General features: G+C 35.7%; 1 protein-coding gene across 5 annotated transcripts in view; it reads right to left on the reverse strand.

Moving 5' to 3' along the window:
* LOC138694698 (angiotensin-converting enzyme-like) overlaps positions 1-27,603 on the reverse strand; it is a 69,634-nt gene extending 42,031 nt beyond the window's left edge. For 4 of the 5 annotated variants that reach the window (XM_069818687.1, XM_069818688.1, XM_069818684.1 and 1 more), the window contains exons 1-2: positions 27,457-27,598; positions 3,071-3,310 (exon numbers count right to left, since the gene is read on the reverse strand). The gene's annotated coding sequence lies outside the window, so the exon portion shown is untranslated. Of the gene's footprint in view, positions 1-3,070; positions 3,311-27,456 lie in introns of all 5 variants that reach the window. The other variant, XM_069818686.1, reaches the window with a different exon arrangement.

A 27,603-nucleotide genomic window follows, 5' to 3' on the forward strand; every position in this document is an offset into this window, starting at 1 on the left:
TTTATTGTACCTAAGAAGGGGGAAAATACTAACTGTAGTAACTTTTTAGGAATATTACTTTTATTGGTGTCGTACAAAATTTTATCCAATATTTTTTTGAGATCAACTCCATATGTGGATGAAATTATTGGAGATGATCAGTGTGGTTTTAGGCGTAATAGATCGACTATTGATAAGATTCATTGTATTCGACAGATATTGGAGAAAAAATAGGAGTATAAGGGTTCAGTACATCAGTTATTCATAGATTTGAAAAAGTCATATGACTCAGTTAAGAGAGAAATTTTATATAATATCCTTAATGAATTTGGTATTCTCAAGAAACTAGTTCGATTAATTAAAATGTGTCTCGGTAAAACGTACAGCACAGGATTTGGAGTTGGACGGGTTACATCAGCTGCTTGTCTATGAGGATGACGTGAATATGTTAGGAGAAAATCCACAAACTATTAGGGAAAATACGGGAATTTTATTTAAAGCAAGTAAAGAAATAGATTTGGAAGTAAATCCTGACAAGACAAAGTATATGATATGTCTCGTGACCAGAACATGTACGAAATGGAGATGTAAAAATTGGAAATTTATCCTTAGAAAAGGTGGAAGAGTTCAAATATCTTGGAGCAACAGTTTATAAGCCACACTCGGGAGGAAATTAAACGCAGAATAAATATGGGAAATGCCTGTTATTATTAGGTTGAGAAGCTTTTATCATCCAGTCTGCTCTCAAAAAACCTGAAAGTTAGAATTTATAAAGCAGTTATATTACCGGTTGTTCTGTATGGTTGTGAAACTTGGACTCTCACTTTGTGAGAGGAACAGAGGTTAAGAGTGTTCGAGAATAAGGTACTCAGGAAAATATTTGGGGCTAAGATGGATGAAGTTGCAGGAGAATGGGGAAAGTTACACAACGCAGAACTGCACGCATTGTATTCATCTGACATAATGAGGAATATTAAATCCAGACGTTCGAGATGGGCAGGACATGTAGCACGAATGGGCGAATCCAGAAATGCATATAGAGTGTTAGTTGGGAGGCCGGAGGGAAAAAGACTTTTGGGGAGGTCGAGACGTAGAGGGGAGGATAATATTAAAATGGATTTGTGTGATGTGAGATATTATGATAGAGACTGGATTAATCTTGCTCAGGTAGGGACCGATGGCGGGCTTATGTGAGAGCGGAAATGAACCTCCGGGTTCCTTAAAAGTCATTTGTAACTAAGTAAGGACATTTTTGTGCTTTCGTAAAAAAAATCACAATCTAGGCCCCGCCACAAATAGATTCTTACTTTTTTAAATAGATTGTTCACTCCTTCACGTTATTAGCGAGCTTTTACAGTATGAATAGCAGAGAAGTATAACCTAGGCGATATCCTCTTTCTTGGTATCTGAACCGCTATTTCAACTAATCTGTATGGTGGTGGTGGTAGAATATTAGCTGTCTATGCGATCTCTTTAGGCCCATTGTTCACTTACAAACAAGTTGTAAGTGGTAGCCGGTGATTGTTAGTAACATTATTTATCGCGATAAAAGCATTTCATTTGTTTTGACATGTGTCTTAACATACACCATATCACTGACATTTTATATGTTCCATTATTTATTTATTATTTTCAATAATTTTAAAATGTACCTGTTAAAATATATTGATGACATTGAATTTATTAAACCAGTCTGTCGATAAAAAAAAATGTTCCAGTCGAAAACGCTACAAAAGTGCTAAATTTGTTTTTTAAAGTGTTATTTTTTCATTTTTCTGTATACTTTTAAGACTTATAAAATCACTGATTAAATTTTCAATTTCTTTACTATGTTAATATTTATGATTTACTTTAGCTGACTAGTTCGACGTCAAGGGCCCGGTTTCTTCAACTTTTGTTAAATTTTAAAGTGTGTTATTCCATTTTAACTGTAAACTTAACAGTAGAAGCATTTCTTAAACCGCTGTTAGTACTAACAGGCTGCTAAAATCCATGTTAATTTAACTGTCTAATTTCATTTAGTTAAATCATTTAACTCTCTGTTAGCATAAAAGTATTCAATATGGCTGATGTCTTAGATGCTGAACTTTTATATCTTGATTATTTAGAAAATGATATCCATGAATACATAAACAGAGCGGATGATTACTGTGATTTGACAGAACAGAAGTTGATACAAATATATAGGCTATTTTCTGCTAAGCCTCAGTTTTCCTTTTCACCGTAGATTCGTTTGTTTGTTTTTTCTCAATAATTGTTTTATACCGCGAAATTATTTCCAGCAGAAGGCTTCTCTCGAACGCACGTAGAGAAATTAGTCCCACTGTATCTTTTTGTTCTAGTCTTTTCAATTTCCAGCAATACCAATACGCCACTCCACTCTACTGTGATACAGACGACGGAAAGAAGCAGAAATCAAACCTGAGAGAATAGAAAGACTTCTGTCCTCTCTGAATCAAACAACGGAAAAAAAGCGAGAATCGCATTTGTCAGAGTTCAGAAAACAGAATTGAGCCCATACTTGCTTATAGGTTATGGTTAAACTCTAGAATCTCTGGTCCTAACAGAGTGTTAACAAACAGTATGTTAAAATGTGAAATATAAAGTTGAAGAAACGCAATATTTTTAACAGCAATTTATACTTTTAACTTACAGTTAATTAACGCTATTTTAGGTGCATTTGTTCTGCATTAACCAAAGCCTAGTGGAGATACCGCGCTATCTTCTGGTTTCCTGTTGTGATGGGGTGTGTTCATGATTGTGACGAAAAAGGTGTGTGTTTTGAAATTGAGTTGAGTTTTCAGTTTATGTTTTTTATTTTAAGATGCTAAAACCTACCAGATCTACTATTGAATTTTAAACGCACTTTCAGCATCTGTGTTGAAGAGGAGAGGCACAAGTGTGAGCATAGATTAATTTACAATAAGTGCTACCCACAGGAGCCCCTGTTCTTCAGAAATATTGCCCGACAATGCTACACTTGATCTGCTTGACACGTCTTTGCACGCTGAAGTGACAGTAAGAGAAAGTAAATAGCTCGGCGGCAGATAACTGTTACCGTGCGGCGAGTAAGAGGAATGGGAACACTCACCTGTGGTCCTCTCGAGGCGCAGTCGGCAACTGGAGGAGATGTTGCGGGTTCGGGAGGTTTTGTCTGTGCGATGACCGTTCCTAACAATCTGCCCGTTGGACCGGTTCTGAGGGAGGTGCGATAGGGGAGCGATGGATACCGGGCGTCGACCCTGATACCAGAACTATTGCTCCTCACCTCACGTCACTTGTCGTTGTACAGCATCGGACAAAACTCAGACCTCGCACCGGCGAGCAAAACCTTTAATATGAACACAAAACCAACCGAACTCATTCATCCATATTAAAGTTTCTTTGTACGCTAGCATTATTTAAACAATCTTTATTGTTAGTCAAAATCTTATTTATTTATAAAAGGACAAAGACTCAATTACAATAGGCAATACAAATAGAAAGGCGGAACAAGACCTCTGCGCAAGTGGTATGTGGGAGGGCTAGGTTCAATGATCGCTTTGGGAGGAGGTACTGGTTGAACGAAGCTAGCGATCTCTTCCAGGGATTGGATCATTTCTGTCTTAACTCTACTCTACCTTCTATCACGAGCATCTTATCCCTTAGCGGCCTCGAGCTGATACTGCCTGCAATACACTCCGGCACAAATAGACTCCGCCCCCATATGCGTAAAGTTACTTCACAGATTCCTGGGACGGACCATAGCTAGTGTATAGTGCGTTCATTTTCACGACTGTTTATAATGAAGATTATACACGTGTTACATATAACGTTTGTGCGAGATCGTGCGTATTTGCTTGGTTTCCGCACAAAACCAATCCGCGGTAAGTCTAAAATTCCACATTCAGTATTCCCAACCTAACACACATAACAATTTCCCTCTTCTTACCGCTTAAGTGACATATTGATTTTACTGCTTTAGGCTTTTAACATATTATTTTTAGAGACGTTCAATATAGTAATAATTATAAATTGGAAACTTACCACTGCAATTTCACCTAAATTGCACTGTTAATTATTGTTTTTAAATATTTGTAAAAATTAAGTAAACTCTGCAACTCTACTAAAGTTACTGCATTCTTGATGCAAGTAACATTAAGGAAGCCGTGAAAAAATCAACAAGATTCCAGACTCATCATTGACTGGGGGGAAAAAAGACAGACGTATATCACGGCCTGCTGGAGTATAGTAAACACAGAAAATATTTTAAAACAACAATGTTAAAGATAGATATTTTTGTTTTGCAAATTTGCCGTCATTGAACAGAAACCAAGATGGAGATTTCATTGCAACTAATTAGAAATCCCTCTTTCAGGTATGTAATAAATGATCTTCGCACAAAATAATGTACGATACAGGAGCGGTATGTTTTCTTTCAATTCTCGAAAATTAAAAAAGCTCAATACGTTTCGCTTTTTCAAACTTTTCCTCGAATAAGAAAACTTCAACATACCGCTCTTGTAACGCATATTACTATTTATGCTATTCTAGCATTAAAATTTTAAAATATGTAAAAAAAAATACTATTAAAAATTTATAAAATGTAATGTTATGACGTAGTAGAGGCATGAGTACTGGATATGACGTACTATATTGCATGATTGCTAAGTAACCGTTTCTAAGACAATATTATTTTGTTGTTTTGAGACTTACAAATGCGTTGTATAAAATTGTGTTGTGAAGGCGGTAATGACGTCATGGAATACTAGTTGCTAGGTAATCTTTTGTGATACCAATGCCAGAATTAGGTCAATTCTGTACGATTTATAGCGTCATAAGAAGCGTGTTACAGTGCTAGGATCGCATAAATACAGATATGAATGCAAGATACAGGTATAAATACAAATTAAAAATTAAATAAGAAATAATTGGACATATAAAAGACACGGATATAAATAAAATTAGATAAGGGATAAATACAGTTGTAAATAAAAGCTGTAAACTGTATAAAAGAAGATTGCAGAATAACAGATAGCAATATTATTTTATAGATAGCAGTCCAAGAGAAATTTATTAATAATATGGTTATTCTTATATGGATCATATGCGGAGACTAAGAGGAAGGTAGAAAATAGGAAATATTGGAGAATGATGGGTTTGCAGGAAAGATCTGCTCTTGAGCAGAAAACTATGAATGAATGAGAATGGTTATTAAGAAGTCATGAAAAACTTTAAATTACTCTAATTTTGTTAAGTTTATAGAAAATATGTACACTTTTTATCATAAAGAATAGACTTCTTTTCACAGAACCTTTTTCAATTGTTTCACTATTTTTAAAATGTCAAATGAAATAAATAAACAGCAATTGAAGTTATGTAGGCTTATACCCTATTTATTGAAAATTCATACCAGAAAATAATGATTTTTGCCTCAGCAAATGCAAATTGGCCTTATTCAATGTTACTATAGATGTAATACGAATACAGATTATTTCAGTGAACTGAGGAGGTTCAGAACTCTAATTGGATTGAGATATGGAGCAGTAGTTCTTTTACATGCCAGTGAATCTACTGAGATAAGCCTGTCGCATTTAAGTACACTTAAATGCCATCGACCTGGGCCGGGATCGAACCCGCAACCTCGAACACACAAGGCCAGCTCTATAACGACTGCGTTATCCAGACCGACCAGGGTTCTGAATGGGAGATGTGAAGGCTGGTGGGTGGGCGAATACCTGCTAGGCCACAAGAAATGTGCCTCAGTTTCAGTTTCAGTGCAAACTCAAAACCCGGGGAAACACACGAAATGTAAAAGCCAGACTCAGCCGAAACATTTCGGGCTTGGATAAATATATTATAATAGGATGCTAAACTGCGGTTAGCACCATCTGACGGCAGGGGGCTCAAATAAGATGATCAGCGCCCGACATCGTAGGTGGTGAACATTAGAACTACGTGTTGGGTACGTTACCCGGACTTCTATATTTATCCGTTCGTTCGAGATGTTGCTCGAGAAGACAAGATGGCAGCCAGAAACTTGCTAATAAGTGGACATAAAGTGATACTACGTGTGTGCATAAGCAATGTATGTTAAACAGTGATGTTTATGGACGTTGTAAAAATAGTGTTGTTGAATGTATTGCAATAGTAATATAATAAATTGAACTATCTAAGTAGTTTTTGCAGACTTTTCCATTGCGCTGTAAACTAAATACCCAATGAATACAGTCCCAATTATCTAACCTTTTGCTTTATTTTCTGTCTCTATCTGGTTATATTTTAATTGGGTAATGTAAAATAGATCGTCTCTTTTATCTTCCTGTTGGCTCCGGTAATAATTTTCAGTGAAAGATGCTGTGAGGAATAAAAATGTAAATGTTTTATTTTAAATTGGGTTAGTTTGAGAATAAGGAGGGATGGAGAGAATAATTTCTGCATAGTTTAACATTTTCGTCACCAGATGCGCTGCTAAATACATGGAGTAATTAGTTTTTATTTTCGCTACTTGGTGCGCTACTAGATGTAATAAGTTCTCCACCGCCCAACAGGTGGCAGCAAGATCAATTTCTACATTAGCGCCTCTAGTATGTGTTACGGGAAACTCAGTAAGTTTCGCATCCTATATTTATCCATGTTTCGGGCCTCAGGGACAAATTTTACTGCAAGACAGGTCTATATACATCACAAAGTTTCCTACTTCTACAACTCCACACGCTTCAATCAAATAATTACTGTAATATAATGTTATATACGACTAAAAAAAAAGAAAAGAACACAAAATTTTGAGTTCAAGGTAGCAAAGTGACTGAGGCCCGGCTTGACGTGCCTCAGCCAATCAGCCGCCACTGGTTTAAACGTTGCATTTTAAAGGGTGATACAATTCTTAGCATGGCTTCCTACGGGAAGAAAGTAAAGCTGTGGATCATGTATCGTAGATTTACAGAACGTAAAATAATTCTGTTTCTGATAGAGGGCTCCAGATACAATTTGTCAACCATTTCTTGCCTATGTTAAATTTCAATTCTGGATAACTCTGTTGTTGCAGTCGTCGTTAAAGAAAATAAATTACTGATTATTCTATTTTCAGACTAAGTGGCTGGTCACGAAATTACTACTGTACATCGCATCTGCTTTGCCCATCACGAATCTGACAATAGCCTATATTCCGCAGCAGATCTTGTCTCCATTAGTGAGAACCTGTCAGTTGACTATGCTAATATTTCATGAGCCAAGGACCCTATTACAGTATTTCGCTTTCATAAACGAATTCTTTTCTAAGAATCTAGATGACAACCTAACCTTGAAAACTATTAAGCAGTTGAACATGTTAACAGTTAGTCAAATATCATGACACTCTGTTAAAACTATTTTTGTAAGGTAGGCTCTAGTTGTTATACAGTATGTAGGACACACAATGTCGTGTGGAAGTTAGAGTATCATATTGACGTCTTCCAGTTCTAAAGTATACAGTACGAGTAGGCCTGGTAAATAAACATCAACTTTCCTACGGTTTTATTAGAGAATTTTCTTCGTAGTTTGTTAAAGATCTTATTCTTCAGGTATTAAGCAATATATATGACTGTTGTACCTTCAGTGTTACCCTTCAGAGATCCGCCATCCTTCTTCTTCTGTGTCTCCCAAAATATCTTCTATTTTTTTAAGTTTCTTAGTTCCATATTTTTTTAGACAGTCTTGTGTCTGGTTTCTCTCCAAATGTTCTTTCATTGCTGTTTACACCTCTTTATTCTGTCGTTTATTTCATAGATGTTCAATTCTTACCTGTTGTAATATCTTAGAGGACATTGTTTTGCATATTTGACTTGTTGGAACAATTTAATTTATCTTACTTTCCTCCTATTCTTTTATTGTCCACAATTGAAGGATGTGATCCCAAACCTCGCTCAGTACATTTGGCTATATTTATGACTTATACATATAAATGCTTATGTTTGAGACCTCTGTTATTATATTTTAAGGGGGGATATTGGCTACAGATTTGAGGGTAAAAAAAAGTCATTTTTCAATTTATTTTTTTATATAAATATTGGACATACCTTTGGGGAGGTCGAGACGTAGATGGGAGGATAATATTAAAATGCATTTGAGGGAGGTGGGATATGATGATGGAGACTGGATTAATCTTGCACCGGATAGGGACTGATGGCGGACTTATGTGAGGGCGGCAATGAACCTTCGGGTCCCTTAAAAGCCATCTGTAAGTAAGTAATTGGACATTTATCTTTACGTATGTCAGTGAAGGAATTTTTACGATTTACAGAGTGATTCACGAGGATTTACCGTCCCTTACGGAGCTTATTTCCGAAGACATTCTGAGCAAAAAATGTCATATAAACATGAGTCCTAATCTAAATATTTTCAGAATTACACTAATTTGAAGTTGTTTGTAAAATATAATTATTCTTGAGTTTTAATGGTAAAAGAATATTATAGATAAAGAATGAACTATTCAGGAGTATCATTTATTTAATTAGCTAGTATTCTGAAGCTAGAAATTTGTTGTGAAGCCCATAGTTGCTTCGTACAGAACTTTTTTTTTCCGATTTTAAACAACAAAATTACATTTTCTCATGCATTTATCACAACACTTCTTACAAATCACGCCACTCTTGTAAATTCTTTAAGACTGTACATTAGGATGCATAATTAAACTGTAAATAATCAAGTTCCTAAAGTCATATGCTTTGTTAACAATTTTTGTGATAAGTGCGTAAGAATGATGTCATTTTTAGTTAAAAATTGGAAAAACAAAATCTGTACAAAGCAATTAACAACACATTTTTAGCTTCAGAATATTAGCCAATTAAAGAAATGACACTTCTCAATACTTCATTCTCTATTTGTAGTATGTTTTACCTTTAAAACAAAAGAAAAAAAGGGAATTTTACTATCAACTTCAAATTAGTGTAACTCTGAAAATATAGAGATTAGGACACATATTTATATGACAATTTTTGCTCAGAATGCCTTTGGAAATAAACTCCGTAAGTGGTGGTAAATTCTTATGAATCACCCTGTATACAATATTTTGGTAGATATGATAAAGTTAGGTAAAATAATTCAAATAAAAAAGTCCTTAGACAAAATCATGAGGTTGTAATACTTCAGCAAATTTATAGTGTTTGTTGGATCTAAATGTAACTTATGTGATCTGGAGTACGGTCTATAGGGTAAAGTTGCCTATTTCCGTGATACCCCTAATCCCGTGATACTTTTTTTAAAATTAAATATCAGTGAAAGCTTTGCCGTTCGACCATAGCGCCAGACATCTTTGTCGAAAGATTACATCTTTCGCCTACTTTTCAGACATCGGTGAACTTCCTAGTAAGATATCCAACCTCGTGACATTCAGTGGAAAAAAACGTTTCACGGAATTAGGCAACTTTACCCTACATCAGCTGTGGCGAGAATGTGACTCGCGAGACATTGTGGCTCGCAATAATAACTGTGCATTTCGCTTGTTTCTATCCTCCGCCAACCCCCACCCTCTCACTCACTGGAGTCAAACTCCGTTCCATTTGTATTTGTCTCTGACCTGCGAGTGGCATAATATATGTCTCTCTCGAAACCATGTACGAAAGTTCCAAGTAGGATGGGAGGACGCATTTTTTGCTGTCAATATGATGAGAATATTAAATGTATGATTTGTTCACAAGTATTACGAGGAAAACGGCTGTATAAGTTAACATAAAACGGCATTAGGCCTATACTACATGTTACTGATGAAACATTAAAAAGTTAGATTAAGTGTTACTGTCATCATCATCATCATCATCATCATCATCTCTGTACGTCGACCCTTTTTCAGCAGATATACGAATAATGCGGTTAGCTCTTCAATTTGAACTCACTGATTTACTATGTGATGTAAAATGAAAGCTAGATGTGAGGACTTGACAAATGTTGGACTTTCAAATCTTTGCCAAACAATAAATATCCGAAGCTTCGTTCTTTCGCTTGCTCTGTGGAAGCCATGTTCGCTACAACTTACGTTTTTGAAAAATTATTTTCAACAATTAAAATAGTAAAAAAAAAAAAAAAAAAAATTAGATCACGATTGACAGACAAATACCTTCGTGATCAACTACGACTAGCAGTAAGTGACATAATTCCTGATTTTGAAACTTTGTCGCAGAGACATTCTGAAGATAGTTAATTTTAGGTTGTGATATTGTTCATTTATTGTTCATCTCTTTCTTCGTTACGCGTATTAAACATTAGTTTGTAGCCTTGTACTGTATAAAATTATATTTAAGTGCTTGACGTAAGGAAAATGAAAATCAGTTAATAAGTCAGACAGTTGCTTAACTTCCCCTTCGGGTGTCCGCCTCCCTCTATAGATGCTATGCACGTTGCAGGTTACACAGTGGCTCGGTGCACGATTACATTTTCGCCACCGCTGCCCTATATGATAGGATGTGAGCTGATGTGACATTCTCTTCATTGAATTTCGTGCATTTTGGGAATTTCTGGGCTCTTACTACTGTATTTCCATGTGTTTTATGTGTCCAAGTTTTAATCTTGTTATTGATGTTTGTACATCTCTGATGAGCTACATTAAATCCGGCGCTTCTGGTATGCCAAAAGTATATTTAGGACCTCCGAATAACATCGATGCGCGAGTCGCCTTTCTTCCCACGGAAATAGTCTTTGTGCTCATTTGTATGAGAGGCTGGATGAGCCTCAGGGCCGTAGTATGGCCGGAAGAATTGGAGCAATGCAGAAAATACATTACCTCATTTCGAATCGAATCCGCGACCTTCCGGCTTGCAGCAACGCAACACTACCGTTTGCTCCCAACTACTTATTATATAATATAGGTACATTTTAAAGACCAGTACGTAACCATTCCCTCGGAAGGACAGATAAAGAAAAATATCAACTGTTAATGCACCCCTCAGAGAATCGAGCTCCGCACTGCGAAACCAGCTAGCTTTTCTGCAACTGGTTTGTTCAGTCGACCTGTATGACTAGCTGGATCGCAAATCGCATCATCTTGTCTTTCATAAAATAAAACAAAAAAAGAAAGACAAGTCAGTGAAGATTCCGCATCGGATGAATAATGGCATGATAGATTATAAACAAAAAAGAGAACTTTCCTATGAAGAGAATCTAAATGAAGGAACGAGAAGACCTGGCCGGTTAATGAACCCCGATACTCCACGAAGTGCCAAGACAGAGCCATTAATTTTTACCAACAGGCTCGTGCTTTTGTATGTGACTTGTCGGAGAGAGAAGTTTGGCACGAGTGCTGTTGAACTAAGCGCCTCATTAGACAGAAAAAAAGTTAATGACAAGCTATTGAACTGTAGGAATGGATTCTGACACTGAACGCGATATTCTTTCACACAGGCCAGGCCAACGCCCTTGAGAGAAGAAGTCCCAATTGGGGAACTTGCTGTTCTTTGGAATGGGAAGAAGTCAGACAGTAAGATTTATGGTGACTGAAATGTCAAGTCTTGAATTTTATAGTGGCAATGAATAAATTTATTGGTTAATTGTTTTAAGTCAGCAATTCTGCACCCAAAGCATCAGTCAATTTGAGGAAATCAAGAATAATCGTAAAGTCTCAGGGTGTTAGCATGTAAAGAAAACTCGAATTGTTTTCTTGAAGTATGTTTAGGTTTCATAGGTTTCTAAAATACAATTTGTTTCAAGCGGGAAAATAAAGCTTGTCGCATGCTCATTACGTTCAAAGCTCTGTGTTAACGTATCAAATAAGCGCCTTAACGGCTCAGTTGGCAAAGCGCTATCTTACGACGACCGCGACCCGAGTTCAAGACTCGAGGCTGGCGAGTTGTATTTTTGATGGGCAAAGCCAGGGTTATGAAAGTTTTTTTCGCAATCCTCTCTTTATTGTAGCAACACTCTTCAGAGTTTCCCTTTCATTGTCTTCTCCGTCTCGAAAAATAGGGCAACACTTGTGTTTGTGTGACACCGAACCGATAATACTTCATGACGGTTTTTCCAGAAATTGGTGATAGTGGTAGTGGATTCTAGAAAACTGGTAGAGCTGCAAATTAGGCACCGAAGCCCCCCTCCTCCAGGGTATCCTGCCTGAAGGGGACATGACGACTCGTGCAGATCTATGAGGTACGGCAGCTACCATCAGAGATATGATACAGTAAATGAATTTGTTGGCTGAGAGGAATGCATGTTTGGTGGATGGTGGGGCCGGCATTGCAGGGTAATACAATGGACTTAACTGATTACATCACATATGTACAAGAATTCTGTATGAGCTAAAGTGTTTAGGAATGCTTATGTCCCGTCCGATAAACACCACTACCTCTAGCTCTTGTGAAAATCTTTGAGCTTTACCACAACATTCGCATACATCATGTCACACTTTTCATCACATTCCACAAAAAATACTATTCTATTTCAATTAGTGATGTAAGAAGGAAAATTTTCCGCAGAAAATTATCTCCATTTCAAAATGTCCCACTATATTTTTCCGAAAATTTTCCGCATGGCCAAATTGTTGGTTTCGTCACTCCCTTGCTTACATCCTCAAGATCTACACATGTATTGCTCATTCACAATTGTCATTAGCCAAAATCTCTCCGCAGTGCATATGAAGAGAAGGCGTATTTCACTGTTGATAGTGATATGTCCTTCGGATGGGGACGTTAAGACTGGTGGCCCCCTTGGTGTTATTCGAGAGGAGTAGATTATCTGCCGGCACCAGGTTTCTCCTTCTCCCTTCCTCATCTTTATCATCATCACTCATTCCATACACTACATTTACACGAACACTTACACATACACTCACCCTAGTACACGACATGACTCTCCACAGATACACATCATGTACAGCGTGGCCCGCCGAAGTGGTGTACAACTAGAAAATGGGTCACATTCCTGCCATCTATCCGTAATATGTGGAACCTAAATCACGTAAAGTGAAGTGGGTAGGCATTAGATACATACATACATACATACATACATACATACATACATGTATACATACATACATTCATTTTATCAAACGTAAATAATAAGTCGTCTTTGATTACTATGTCAATACTGACTCCAAAACAGCGCCTTTGTCAAGTCTGCTTTACCATAACATTGATTCTGGTTAATAAACAAGCTCTGATACTGGCATGTAAAATAACTCCTGCGGCACAAAATTTCGGCACACCGGCGACGCTGATATAACCCCGACAATTGCGAGCGTCGTTAAATAAACCATTTTTATTTTTACACAGCCACCGGCGTAGGTCAGGCGGTAGCACGTTTCCCTGCTGATCCGGAGTTGCTCACGGGCGTGGTTCGATTCTCGCTTGAGATGATTACCTGGTTGGGTTTCTTCCGAGGTTTTCTTCAACCGTAAGGTGAATGTCAGGTAATCTATGGCGAATCCTCAGTCTCATCTCGCCAAATACCATCTCACTATCACCAATTCCATCGACGCTAAATAACCCAGTATTGAGACAGGGTCGTTAAATAACCGAGTAAAAAAATTGCAACAGCACTACTGTATTTTTCTCCACGTAGGGCTGACGTATACTTATCATTTTAAAATCATTATAGTACTTACTGTTGACCGAGGAAAACATTAATATGGTGTTTCGTGATTCCCCCACTTCGTCATGTCTGTAGATTCCCCACTATTTTTGCAACGCATTCACAGCTCAGTCAGTCACCAAGTGTGAAGGTCTACATTGTATTAAAAGTGGGCTGTGATTGTTTCGTATAGATAGTTAACTTTCAGATAGCATTTATTTTTAAATACTGATCCGTTTTTAATTACGCGTGTGCAGTTTTCGTGTGAAATTGTAATAACAAATATGTTGTATAAATGGTTGCTATTTGAACAGTAATAGTAATCTACCAATCAGAAAAATAGGCAGTGTTAATTATATTGGAACAATAATTATAAAACTAAGAAAAATGAAGAAATTAAAAAATTCTCAATGAAAGGAAAATTTCAGGGAATTTTATAGTCTAATAAATACCAGCACAAATTATAAAACTTTGTGAAATAAGTAAGCTAAAAAATTGCTTGAGGGAACAATTTTCAAGAAAATGTATAGTTTTATTCTATCAATGCAAAAACAATAAGCTAGTAGTACAGAGAAAAGGGAATTTAAAGATATATCATTCTTAAGTCTCTATCCTGAAATAAAATAAATTGTTTCTTAAAAATTACTGCTGTTAAATTTATTTTTGCACGATAGTGTGTGTTTTCGCCGTTACAGCAAACGGCCACCACTATTGGAAGTCGATTTTACTGAATTCAGAGCTGCCAACCTGGATAAGTATGTTCAAATATTACAAATTACTACTCTAGGACTGTAATTAAAACTATTCCTGCCATCTGCCGACACCTATGACAAACTTCTTGCTGAGAATCAGTCAGCTGTTCATAGTCTAACAGTACGTAGGTACTGTATATTAATATAAAAAAACATTATTTTCAAAATATACTATCGTGCAAAAAATACTGTAGTACAATACACGTTTGTAAGTGCATTACAAAATCTCGGAAATTGAAAAACTCGCTCTACTCATTTTTCAAAGTTTTTCCCTCGATATTGTAAAAGCATTTCCCAACCTTGTATCGTAATATAATATTACCACAGTCTAGTATATACAGTCACGAAGCTCAATACGCAGTAAATATGCATCCATAGATAGTTGCTAACCACTAGGATCGCTACTGTCGCCTCATTACAAACAATGCCAAATAGTACCTGCACAGTCTCTTGTTTCTAGTACCCTCATCAACTCAAGCTTCGTGACTATATTACTAGACTGTCCTGTATTATGGAATTATTACGTAATTAACATTTTTGTAGTGTTTCTTACATCTCGGACTCCCAAAGAATTTTCTTGCGTCTTGAATCGTCGGGTGCTTCTGCGCAGGGAACGACAGTAGGCAGAGTTTACTGCACGATTTCACTTTGTTATAAAATACAACTAAACCAGTGGATCTGGTCTCTATAAATATAATCACGTTATAAAAAGGCTTGCTGTACAACTTCTACCTCCTTCCTCAAAGACAGGATAATACGGTTGTTAAATTGTCGCTAGGCGAAGCTATATCACGTCCGGAAATGTTGACCACTCTGTGTTCGCTAATTTTAAATTGTGATACTATACTTCCTTATGGAGCTACTTTATAGAAACAAAATTTCCCTGAAGAATATTTGAAAGTTCAAAGTCGTGTGTGAACTCGTGAGATCTATCCACATACAAGGCTGAACAGTGAATACCCTCTTGATATTAGGAATGTAGTAACGGAACGAATTACGCCAATTTATTGTCCAGTATTCTTAATCAATTTCGTTATTGAAGTATCTAATTATAATTGCATATTTTATTTTTCATCTTGATATTTTAGAATACTCCTTTTTTATTCTCTTCCTTTACTTTTTTCCATTTTCGCTTTCTCTATATTTTTCTCTCAACAACTTTGTTCCTCATTTCCTATCTCCTCATCGTCCTTTTATTTTTCTTCCTCCTTTTTTATTTATTTGCTATTGAACATAACAGGAAAAGTCCAATTACAATGTTCAAGACTGACAAAGTAATTTATAAAACATAAACAATGAAACGGAAACATACTCTTATTAAAAACTTAACAAAATAGAAAAAAGGAAAAGAAAAAAAAAGAGAAATAGAAAATAAGGTGTGAAAGTAGCTTCAAATTAACTAGTAACAATATTCTGTAAAATATAACAAATAATTCTATATTTACAAAAATTCATATTCAAAATATCAACATTCGGATGAGGAAGTAATTTATTGTATAATTATAACATTTGGAAAACTGGGTAGTTTCTGTGCGATCCATTATTTGCCCTTAGTATTAAAAATAAATTTCGAAATTTGTATTAAGCTTAGGTGGATTTCTCCTATCATTTTTATTTCTTCATTATGCCAAGTATAAGACAGAGTACCTATAAAATACAGCGGTGCTGTAAATAATCGTTTTCGGCATGGTGTCTGTCTGTATAGGCCTACAGCGATTTCTTATAAATTACTGATCATATTCAGTATCTATGACTCAATTCTATCGGGGTTGAGACACATTAAGCATAATCTTTTTATTAAAATATTAATTTGTGATAGAAAAAATTAACATATAATAAGCTTTTCCAGTTAATCTCTAACGATTGTCTTTTTTTTTAGTTGGCTATTTAACGGCGCTGTATCAACTACTAGATTATTTAGCGTCGATGAGATTGGTGATAGCGAGATGGTATTTGGCGAGATGAGGCCGAGGATTCGCCATAGATTACGTTGCATTCACATTACGGTTGGGGAAAACCTCGGAAAAAACCCAACCAGGTAATCAGCCCAAGCGGGGATTGAACCCGCGCACGATCTAAGGATTATTTTACGTAAATACGGCGCATCTATATTGAAAGTTCACTAGAGAAATCCCAGTGCAAGAACCGGATAATGGAATCAGGGGACGAAGAGTGTAAGCCTTCTTAAACTAGTGGTAAAACTAAAAGGCTTGTGATATTGAACCTGTTTGTAAAATGATCAGAAAGGAAATAACTTTTTAAGATGGTACACTTACTTACTTACAAATGCCTTTAGAGAAGCCAGAGGTTCATTGCTGCACTTACATAAGCTCGACATCGTTCCCTATTCTGAGCAAGTCCCTACCATCATATCCCACCTCCTTTAAATCCATTTTAATATTATCCTCCCATCTACATCTCGGCCTTCCCAAAGGTCTTTTTCAATCCGGCCTCCCACCTAATGCTCTATTTGCATTTCTGGATTCACTCATACGTGCCATATGTTCTGCCCATCTCGAACGTCTGGATTTAATATTCCCCATTATGTCAGGTGAAGAATACAATGCGTGCAGTTTTACGTTGTGTAATTTTCTCCATTCTCCTGTAACTTCAACCACCTTAAAAGCCCGGTTCAGACGGTGCTTGTTTTCTTGCGTGTTTCCTAGCTGGCTCCCGTGTTGGCTATCTTCGATGGTTGTTGTTCTGACGGAGCTGGCTCTTTTCACAGTTCAAATTGGAAAATCATCTGCTGTTTCATCTGTTGCCAACACTCATGGTCAAAAAGAAACTAAACCGTGAGTGGGAAAACAACTAAAGTCCTAATTTAACAATACTAAATGTCGTATTAAGACAATTTTATTAAGCCATGAGTGCAAAACAGCTGAAGTCCGATATTTAATTGCTGTTTCTTAGAAACTAAAGAATATACGAAAAACAGGTTTAGTTGGAAAACAACGTACATGGCGACATGGTTTCAGTGGTGATACTAGATCATCATATTTGGTTCCAGCATGCAAACCAACACGAAAAATAGCAAGGAACTTACCCTCGAAATCCAGAAAGCTAGCCACCAAAGCAGCCACCAGAGCGCATTTCTTCCAGCAAGTGAGCACGCAGGGTAGCCATCAGCGTAGCCACCTTGAAATCCATTACGGAAACAAGCACCGTGTGAACCGGGCTTTAGCCCCAAATATTTTTCTTGTTCTAATAATTCACTTTCTCCTGCTTGTTAATTCTACGATCACTCCATTATAGTCTTTGTCATAATCTTATTGTGAATATTTTCCGCTGCTGGATTATGTCTCGAGAAATTCCTCCGAGATTGTTAGATTGTGTTACTTTCTGGAGAGTTCTCATCACAAGAGTGTCAAGAATTCTGTCACATGAAAATCATTGAGTCAGATTTTCAAGACACACTGTGTATTATGGATATGATAGGAGTACTGCCCGAAGACGTTAACTTTAAATGCGAACTACTTACTACTGCGAATGGGAAGGGCTATGCTGAGAATCTCTCTGCCAATGTTAGAGATTTCCCCTCTCTTGCTTGTACTTAGGTGCGGTATAAAAGTAGTAAGTGGGGTATTCTTACTATTACTTCAGTACATCCCCTCACCGGCCTCAAAGTTAATGTGGTAGGGTAGTAGTCGCAGTTTGGCACCTTGTCAAGGGCAGCTGTCGCCAGCGGGTTCAACTGGGAGTAGCCCACCTAACAACAATACAGAGTCACATCCACCCATTTGATAAAATCAGGCTATTATTATGCTTGGGTGTCTCACCGTCGGAGAGGAAATTAACGATATGACTGAATAGCCGAATAAAAAACAAAATAGCATTCTTGGAAGCCCATACTTTTATTACGGAGTTTGAGCAATTGAAGGGCTTCCTGCAAAAAGGGGGTGGCTCCACTTCTTAGTAAAATTAATGTTTTGCTTGTTTCATGCGTTAAAAAATATGCCCGAATTTTTAGTGCAGGAAAGATGTAATTCCAAGCACTTGGTAGTACATTACAGTGGAATTGAAACTGAAATCCGAATAGTTTGGTTGCAAAAAGAAGGCAGCTCCTGGAACTACATACAGAGTAAACCGTAATCGCCGGGCTGATCACGTAACACCATCCCTCGAAATGTCCTGGCTCCGTCTCGAACCTTCTCTTTCACATATTGCATTTCTCCACTCCTGTCTATCTTGCGTCTCGTTTTCAATATTTATCCACCCATCATAACCTAGATACACGATCACAACACTCCTCAATATTATCCATTCCCTCCCACCGAACATCCTCATATTCATCTTCTTTCACTGTGGCTGTTCCTTGGCTTTGGAATTCCCTACCGAGTAATGTCAAGGACTGTCGGACATCAAACCAATTTAAGAAAACCAATTTAAGAATAGACTAACGAAATATTTTTCTAATAATTCTTGTTAACAATAATAGCTATTTTAGGTTTCTCAATGTTTAATGGTTATATATATATATATATATATATATATATATATATATATATCACAGAGTAAATATTTAAATTATCTCATTATTATTATTATTATTATTATTATTATTATTATTATTATTATTCCTATTTCTTACTAATGTTTATTATTGTCACACTAACATTACTTATCCAACTTTCATTATTTACTTTCATGTTGTTTTGTGGTCTAGATATTAATGTAATAACTATGTAAGCAATTGTATTCTATTAGAATTAGAGTCTGGCTGGGCGGAAGAGAAGGCTTACTAGCCTTAGCTCTGCCAGATTAAATAAATAAATTATTATTATTATTATCATTATTATCATAATCATCATCGTCACCACTATTTCGTACCAATTTTTATTATTGTCACACTAACATTACTTATCCAACTTTCATTATTTACTTCCATGTTGTTTTATGGTCTAGATATTAATGTAATAACTATGTAACCAATTGTATTCTATTAGAATTAGAGTCTGGCTGGGCGGAAGAGAAGGCCTATTGGCCTTAGCTCTGCCAGATTAAGTAAATAAATTATTATTGTTATTATTATTATTATCACTATTTCTTACCAATTTTTATTATTGTCACACTAACATTACTTATCCAACTTTCATTATTTACTTTCATGTTGTTTTATGGTCTTGATATTAATGTAATAACTATGTAACCAATTGTATTCTATTAGAATTAGAGTCTGGCTGGGCGGAAGAGAAGGCCTATTGGCCTTAGCTCTGCCAGATTAAATAAATAAATTATTATTATTATTATTATTATTATTATTATTATTATTATTATTATTATTATTATTATTATTAAGTAGTGTAATCAATTTCAGAGGGTTATTCTTTGAGATAAAAATAAAAGTTAAATGCAATTATTTTGCTCATTTTTACTTTCTTTTTCGAGATAAAAATTGTTTTACTCGTATATGAAATAGTTCATAGCGTGTTCTGGTGTTGATTTAATTTCCAAACGGTTCAGTAAATTTAAGAGAGCAGTGTATTATGATAATAAACGATTGAAAAAATTTTAGTTTTGTTCTTTAAATGTGTGGAAATTTGAGTCTAACAAATGTAACTTTTCAATTGCAAAGTAATTTTAAAATGCTACACTTGTTCGTATCGAATTTCTTCCCATTTAAAGGACAAAACTAAAATTATTTCAATAATTTATTGTCTTAATACACCGCTCTCTTAAGCTGACTGAGCATATCGGGAATTAAATCAATGGCTTTCCCAAAACACGCTATGTAATGTTACATATAAAACAATTTTTATCTCGTAAAGGAAGTAAAAACGGGTAAAACTGTATTCAACTTTTTTGTCTGAAATATCTCTAAGAGTACCCCCTGCAATTAATGACATTACTTATTGAAGAAAGGGAGTAGCTCCACTATTTTTTATATTTTAACCCCCTAAATTGCTGATTATAATAAATGAGTGAGAGATAAAATGAAACTCCTAAGTATCCTGGACATACTCTGAAATAGGAAAGAAGCTCAGTCAAAATTTGAATTTTTTAGAATGATTTTGTTGTTTTCCACAACTTCGTAAAAGTGGAGCTACCTCCTTTTTGCAGGGAGCCCTTCAATTGCAACATGCAACCTCACAGCTAATACCTATGGTAATGATACTTCTCTTCTCTTTTCGAGGTAGGTGACTCTGAGTAAGGTTCTTCGTGTAGTTCTGTTCTCCGGAAATGTTCTGTGAAAATGACTCACTGTCAGAGTACATTACGACGACTTTCTAGATCTCTTCTTTTAGCCAATTGATCTTACTCTTATCACTACATAGACGCTACAGTTCAAAGTACCGTTAAATAAAACGATAATTAATTTACCTGGACAAGTTGTAAATATCGGCGATTTGTGTTCGAATCAATGTGAAACCAAGTATAAATTATGGTGAATTAAGGATATTATGATGAGGTATGTTCCTTCGCGATAAACTCTTTAAAAATATGCGTGGCGCAACAGCCCATGGAGGAACAAGGCCGAATGCTTATCTCACGCCCACGTGTCTCAGCAGAAGTAAACGATCATCCAACCAGAACGGGATTAACATGTGATTAGCATGACAGTTATCTTCAGCCGTTATAGCTGGCTCGGAGAACCCGAAATCGCTGTTTACTCTAGAACCCAAAATTCATCGCGATGTTGGGTAGCACCGGTCTCTTACACTGGTCGAAATTTCATGAGAAAATATTTTCCTTCCAAGAAGACCCGAACAGCCATCATTCGAATACGTGATGTCTTAGATCACTCGGCTACGGATCGGCATTAATATAATACTCTTTTATCGTTTATCATTTCACAAAACTCGGCACGCGCAATACTAAAATCGCTTTGTTGCGTATGTTATATCCTAAATAATGCCAATAGTATATGTGTCAATATTTAGCGGTAATAATTAACCATTGTCGTAGAATATTTCGCCATTGCAGACAATTTTTAATCACATTCTTTTCCTTGAAAGTGTTGAATAACGCTACTTATTGTCTCGAGACAAGACAAACTAAGAACTATACTAGTTTAATAATAATAATAATAATAATAATAATAATAATAATAATAATAATAATAATAATAATAATAATAATAATAATACTGTCTGAAAGTGGAAGACATACCGATAGTTCACTTTCAGCAATTAAAACGAATTAGGGGGAACGAAATCTGAAGGAAAAACACGGAACTTAAAAATAATCTACCTTCCAAAGTAAATGAACCAGCTGAAGAATGTAGTTTGAAAGCAAACTTTTAATTGAACAAATCTAGACTTTCGGGAAACAAAATATTAAATTCCATTAAATAACACTGAAAGTCTACATACTGTTATTTAATAGGCCTATGTTATCAATAAAATATCTCAAATAAGACTGTAATATGCTTTGCATGTTCATAATCTTCGTACTCGATCAATAAAGCAAAATTAATCAAAGAATTTTCACGATACACAGTGTAGCATCAAATGAAATATTTCTTATGTCAATAATATTAACTAATATGATAATTATTTTTATATTATTATTAATTATTAATACAGACATAATAATTAATAATATAGATATTATAGTAATATTAATAATGGGACTGTTCATAATTTAATAGAACTGTGAGGCGAACCTAGCGGCAGAAATTGTAATGACGCTCTGAGTCTCAGTTTCGTTCTCTCTAGAGCCAGCTTGTATACGTAAATATTATGTAAGCAACGAGTTGGACACATGAGAAATTAAAGTGACTTATTGTTGAGGTCATGACCAGACATCGGATTCTAGGGCAAATGCCTATTTTGTTTCTTTAAGAGAAAAGTAAAAATAATTATTAATATTTGTGTTTCATGGAAATTGAAAGGTATTCAAAGAGTTTTATAGTGCCCTAAAATGCCCTAAAACGGTTATTAGAGCCTAATTTGTTAATATTCGCCTAAAAATGCCTAACTCACTGTAAAGTTTCGCATTTTACTCTTACTTTTTATAATTTATACATGCATTCACTGCGAAATTTAAGGCATTTAAAAAGTGGAAAGTTTGCTTCACACCGGCCATGAAACCATTGATAAAGGAAACAAAATGTTTTGAATCTCACGACACTCGCAATAGATTTCACCGAATTTAACATGTTTGGAGGCATAAATGCCGACAAAGAACCAACCTTAGTTTTGAAGCAGGCAACAATCACAACATGTGCTGCTACCGATTCAGAGATATACTATACTATAAAAATGACTGTTTTCGGTCTGAAACCGATTAGCTGTACTGCCCTTCAGAGTGTCATAAAATCACAATTTTTGGAGAAAGAGTGTTTTTGAAATATTTATGAAAAGTCGTAAAACTGCGAATTAGTAGGGTAAACCGTTACAAAATATTTAAAAGAATGGCCCTCCTACCAGAATATGCAACAATAAGTGGAACTTTGTATTTTTGTCCAATTGAATCTCAATAACAGCGGTTCATTTGAATGCTCGTTAACAGTTGCTCTTTCCCTCACCTTATTTGTGTTGAGAAGTTTTGAGCGGTAGGACGTTTTCCTGTGAAGTTTAACGCGATAATGCCGAAAAATATAAGTGCAAAATCTACATTGATCCGGCAATGGCTAACAGAATATTCAGAATTCACTTATGATGGAAAAATAATATTCTGCAAGATTTGTAGCAAACAGGTATGTAACAATAGTTGAAATATATAAATTCTATTAATTTTAATGAGTAGGCCTATAATATTTATACATTGACTGAGCTATCCTGAGGTATAATTCTTTTTAAGACCACTACACTTTAACCTTTTAAATTCCGATAGTTAAAGTATTTGCAGGTCATTAAAATTTTGATTGTTCGAACCCACTAACTTTGTGATAGAAATACGGCAATACAACAATTAGGATTTTATTTTAATTCAGTTTACTTTACATTTTTAGATTTCGCAAGAAAAGAAGTGCCACCTAAAGCAGCATGTGCAAGGAGCGGCTCATAAGGCTAAAGCTCAGCAGAAAAATCAACTGCAACAAACTTTACTAACACAGCCTACTTCATCCAATCTCAGCAGCAATTTCTATGCTGATTTAACCAGAGCGTTTGTTGCTGCTAACACTCCCTGGAATGCAATTGAAAATCTGGTTTTAAGACAGTTTTTACAAAAATACTGCAAACAAAATATCCAATCTGAGTCGACCCTAAGAAAAAATTACTTAGACAGAATATACAATGAAACTTTAGCTTCCATTCGGGAGGATATAGGTGATTCTTACATATGGGTCTCTGTGGATGAAACCTCAGATCCTATGAATAGGTATCTAGCAAATATGGTAGTAGGGAAACTTAGTCCTGATGGACCTTCGATTCCACACCTCGTATGTGTTAAGGAACTTTCGAAAGTGAATAGCCAAGCCATTGCTTATTTTGTAAATAAAGGCCTACATTCTTTATACTCAGGTAATATAGACGATTCTAAAGTTGTTGTTTTGTACTGATGCTGCCTCATACATGGTTGCTGCAGCTCCACTTCTTAAAACATTTTATCCTAACCTCACGCATGTAACCTGTCTAGCACATGACCTTCACAGGGTTTCTGAAACAATCCGGAATGAATTTCCTCTTGTCAGTTCGTTTATTTCTAACACAAAAAAATGTTTTTGTAAAGCCCCATCCAGGATTTCAATATTCAGAGAGAACTTTCCAGATATCCCACTCCCACCTCAGCCGGTTGTTACACGATGGGGAACCTGGATTCAGTCAGTGGTGTATTATTCTAAGTATTTTAAAGAAGTGGTCACAGTTATTGATAAATTACCTGAAACTGATAGTGCAGCGTGTGTGAAAGCAGTGAAAGATTGTCTGAATGACTCACGAGTGAAAAACGATATTGCCTACATAACATCAAACTTTTCTTTCATACCTGCAAGCATTGAACAATTAGAACGTGAAAAACAATCTCTTTGTAGCCAAATAGCAATAGTAAAGGAAGCTCAAGTGAACATACATTCTGCTTTGGGCGAAACTGGGAAAAAAGTTAAAAATAAGTGGGACAACGTGTTAAATAAGAATGTAGGATTTTCATTGTTGGAAAAAGTATCAAGAGTGATATCGGGGGAAAGTGTAAATGTTCCAGTAAGTATTGATGTTTCTATTGTACCTAATTTAAAATTTGCGCCTCTCACATCAGTTTCGGTTGAAAGAAGTTTTTCTGCTTTCAAAATGATTCTCAGTGACAAAAGGCAAAGGTTAACTGTGGAGAATTTAGAAAAAATTCTGGTGGTGTACTGTGCAGATAATTATAATAAAGTCTGAGCATGGAACTGAATTTCAATAACTTAAAATGGGTAATCTTGATATCAATAATCATTATTTCATTAGTTTCAATATATTAAATTTGTGCAGCTCTGTTTATAAATATAATATAGTATTCTTTTTTAATGTTTAAACATACTTTTTTGTGCGTATTTTAGTGTATAACTAAACATTTCAGTGAAAGAAATAAGTATGATACCTTGATGTGCCTAAAATGCCTATTTTCATTAAAATAGAGCCTAATTTTACAAATTTTGAGCTTATTTTAGGCGCCTAAAACTGCAATTTTTAGTGCCTAAAAATCCGATGTCTAGTCATGACACTCCTGCGACAACAATGCTGTAAGTGCGCTCTGATTTTTTTTTAATTGGGTTATTTTACGACGCTGTATCAACATCTAGGTTATTTAGCGTCTGAATGATATGAAGGTGATAATGCCGGTGAAATGAGTCCGGGGTCCAGCACCGAAAGTTACCCAGCATTTGCTCGTATTGGGTTGAGGGAAAACCCCGGAAAAAATCTCAACCAGGTAACTTGCCCCGACCGGGATTCGAACCCGGGCCACCTGGTTTCGCAGCCATACGCGCTGACCGTTACTCCACAGGTGTGGACCGCTCTGATTTCATAGAAACAAAACTGAATGTGCAGTATTAATTTAAACACCCGCAACAATGAAGTCACTTGATACAATCATGTGATGTTGAAAGATCGTTTTCGGCATGTAAACTAATTCTGACAGAAAAGAGAAGTTTCACAGTAGAGATCTTGGAGAAATCGTTGGTTGTTTATTGTCATATTACATGAAAGGCAAAGGAAGTTTAAAAAAGTTGTAAAGTTAGAAAGTTAAAAATTTACCAATTAAAATATGTATGAAAAATGAATTAATACATTAAAAAAAAAATTAATAAAAAAGAAACTGGCCACCCTACCTCATTACCTCCTGGTCTAGTTGCCTCATAAGTGGTGCCATGTTGATATTATTTGTGAGGTTCAGACCTGTCTACGAACAGTTGACTAAACAACAAACAACGATAAAAATGTTGGATCTTTAAATATTTTCATTTTTATCGTAATATTATTACACCAAATAAACCTCTGAAGTGTATTTTTACTGCATATATTTCAATTTTAGCGCATTTTTAAGGAGTTTTTACTGCATAGTTTAATGCATATTTCAAGGTTTTTAGTGCATAAAGCCAGTGGCGGAGTTATGGGGGAGCAGTGGGGGGGGGGGGCTTGTCCGTGTTTTTTTTTTATTAACGTTAGAAAATATTTAATTCAAAAGAGCTTTTTTGGTTTTGTTTATGATTAAGTTTCTGTGCTTAAATTGGCGAATTAATGTCTTCAGATCATGTGTCTGGACTATAATATTTATTTAAAATTTTTTAATGTATAAGAATTTCTATACCTCATGAGGAATGGAAGCACTGTAATGTTTGTTTTGTAACAGCCTGTACTCATGTGTTAGAAGTCTGCAGATGTTAGGCCGCCACTTGAAGAAAAAAAGAAAAGTGATCCCGGTATAACGCGTAAACTTAAAGACGAGATTAAATAAAATAATTAGAGTTTACATTTCATATGATATCTTCAGGAAAGCGTGATATAGATCCGAAACATCGCGGATATGGATGTAACAGTGTAAGAAACATGCCCCCCCCCTCCCGAAAATACATTTATTAAATGATCATTTTCCGTTATACTGTACTGTACCACGGTCAAGCTATAACGGGGGAAGGAGGTAAATGATGTCCCCCATAACCTCGTTATATGGGAATTCTATGGTTTTGCTTTGCCCCTTCTAAGGAAACGGTTCTCTCTCTGCCTGTGCATAAAGCTCCATGGTCAAATCATAACATTCTTTTGGAATTTCTGTAAATATTACTTATGTCCCGGCCACTACAGGAAATTGATAAAATGCCTTGGATTTAAAGTATTGAGTAGTAGATAATTGATGTGATCACTGGGAGAGCTGCAAGCCCACCCAGCCCGTCCTAAATACGTACTTTACTTACATACGTAAAACGTCGTGTGTGAACGAAGAATACCCGTCATATTTTTTTAATGTAACAGTGGGTTTCAGTGTTTCCAACATAGTAATAATATACACACCTAATCAAACCTTACCTTACCTTTCTCATAATACTACACACCTAATCAAACCTAACCTAACCTGTCACATACCAGAAATGCTACGGAGTATATAGAAGCTAACCGCCTTCCGAAATGCCGTCTAGTTTAGTTTATTTGGAGAAGAAGCAATGGCGACTTTCATAATAATTACATTTTACATGTTTCGTGATATACTAAATGTGTTAATGTAGTAATAATTCTCTATATATGGTACAGTAACATTTTAAATGTGTTGTGGTTGTGATAAAAGTATTGAAAATTGGTTTATAGCGCCACATTGGCAGTGACAAGAGTGTGCAACATTCGTTCAGTGGCCGGTGGATATTCTACATTGACCGGAATTTTTTCTCTATTTTGTGGAAATTCTCGTCACTATCAGTAAATTCAATGCTACCACTATCATCAAAACCATCATTTTTACCACCACCATAACAATCGTGATTATGATCATCGTTACCATGCCAACACTATCTTATAATAGTCATTCATTTCACTTGTACGAAATGAAAGGAAGACGACCACCGCGGTATATATAATTTTCTACGGATAACATTGTTTGTGGTATCTACGGTGAAATACCTAGGTATATTGTGCCTCACACAAAGTAAACTGAAGATAGATCTTATATTTGGCCTCAAAACCTGAATCAGTTAGCAATCTTGGCAAGACAGACAATAATCACTGAGCGACATGAGATCCATATTGAATCTTAGTAGGCTACATCAAAGTTTTAAATTGTTTGGTGGAAGGGAATAGTGTTTTGTTGTAATAAAAAAAGTATATTTATATCAAGCCAGTTCTGTTCTTAAATGTCTTACCTCGAACTTGTGAATTCACAGCATTCAACAGCGTCCTGGAAAATACTTCAACCGACAATCGGACACTGGAGATAACTGTCCCTATCTAGCATCCGCCATATGGCGACTTACTAAACTAATTATTTCATTTTGCAGAGTCAATAATGT

Source organism: Periplaneta americana, chromosome 2 (genome assembly GCF_040183065.1).
Source record: "Periplaneta americana isolate PAMFEO1 chromosome 2, P.americana_PAMFEO1_priV1, whole genome shotgun sequence".
NCBI classification, from domain to species: Eukaryota; Metazoa; Arthropoda; class Insecta; order Blattodea; family Blattidae; genus Periplaneta; species Periplaneta americana.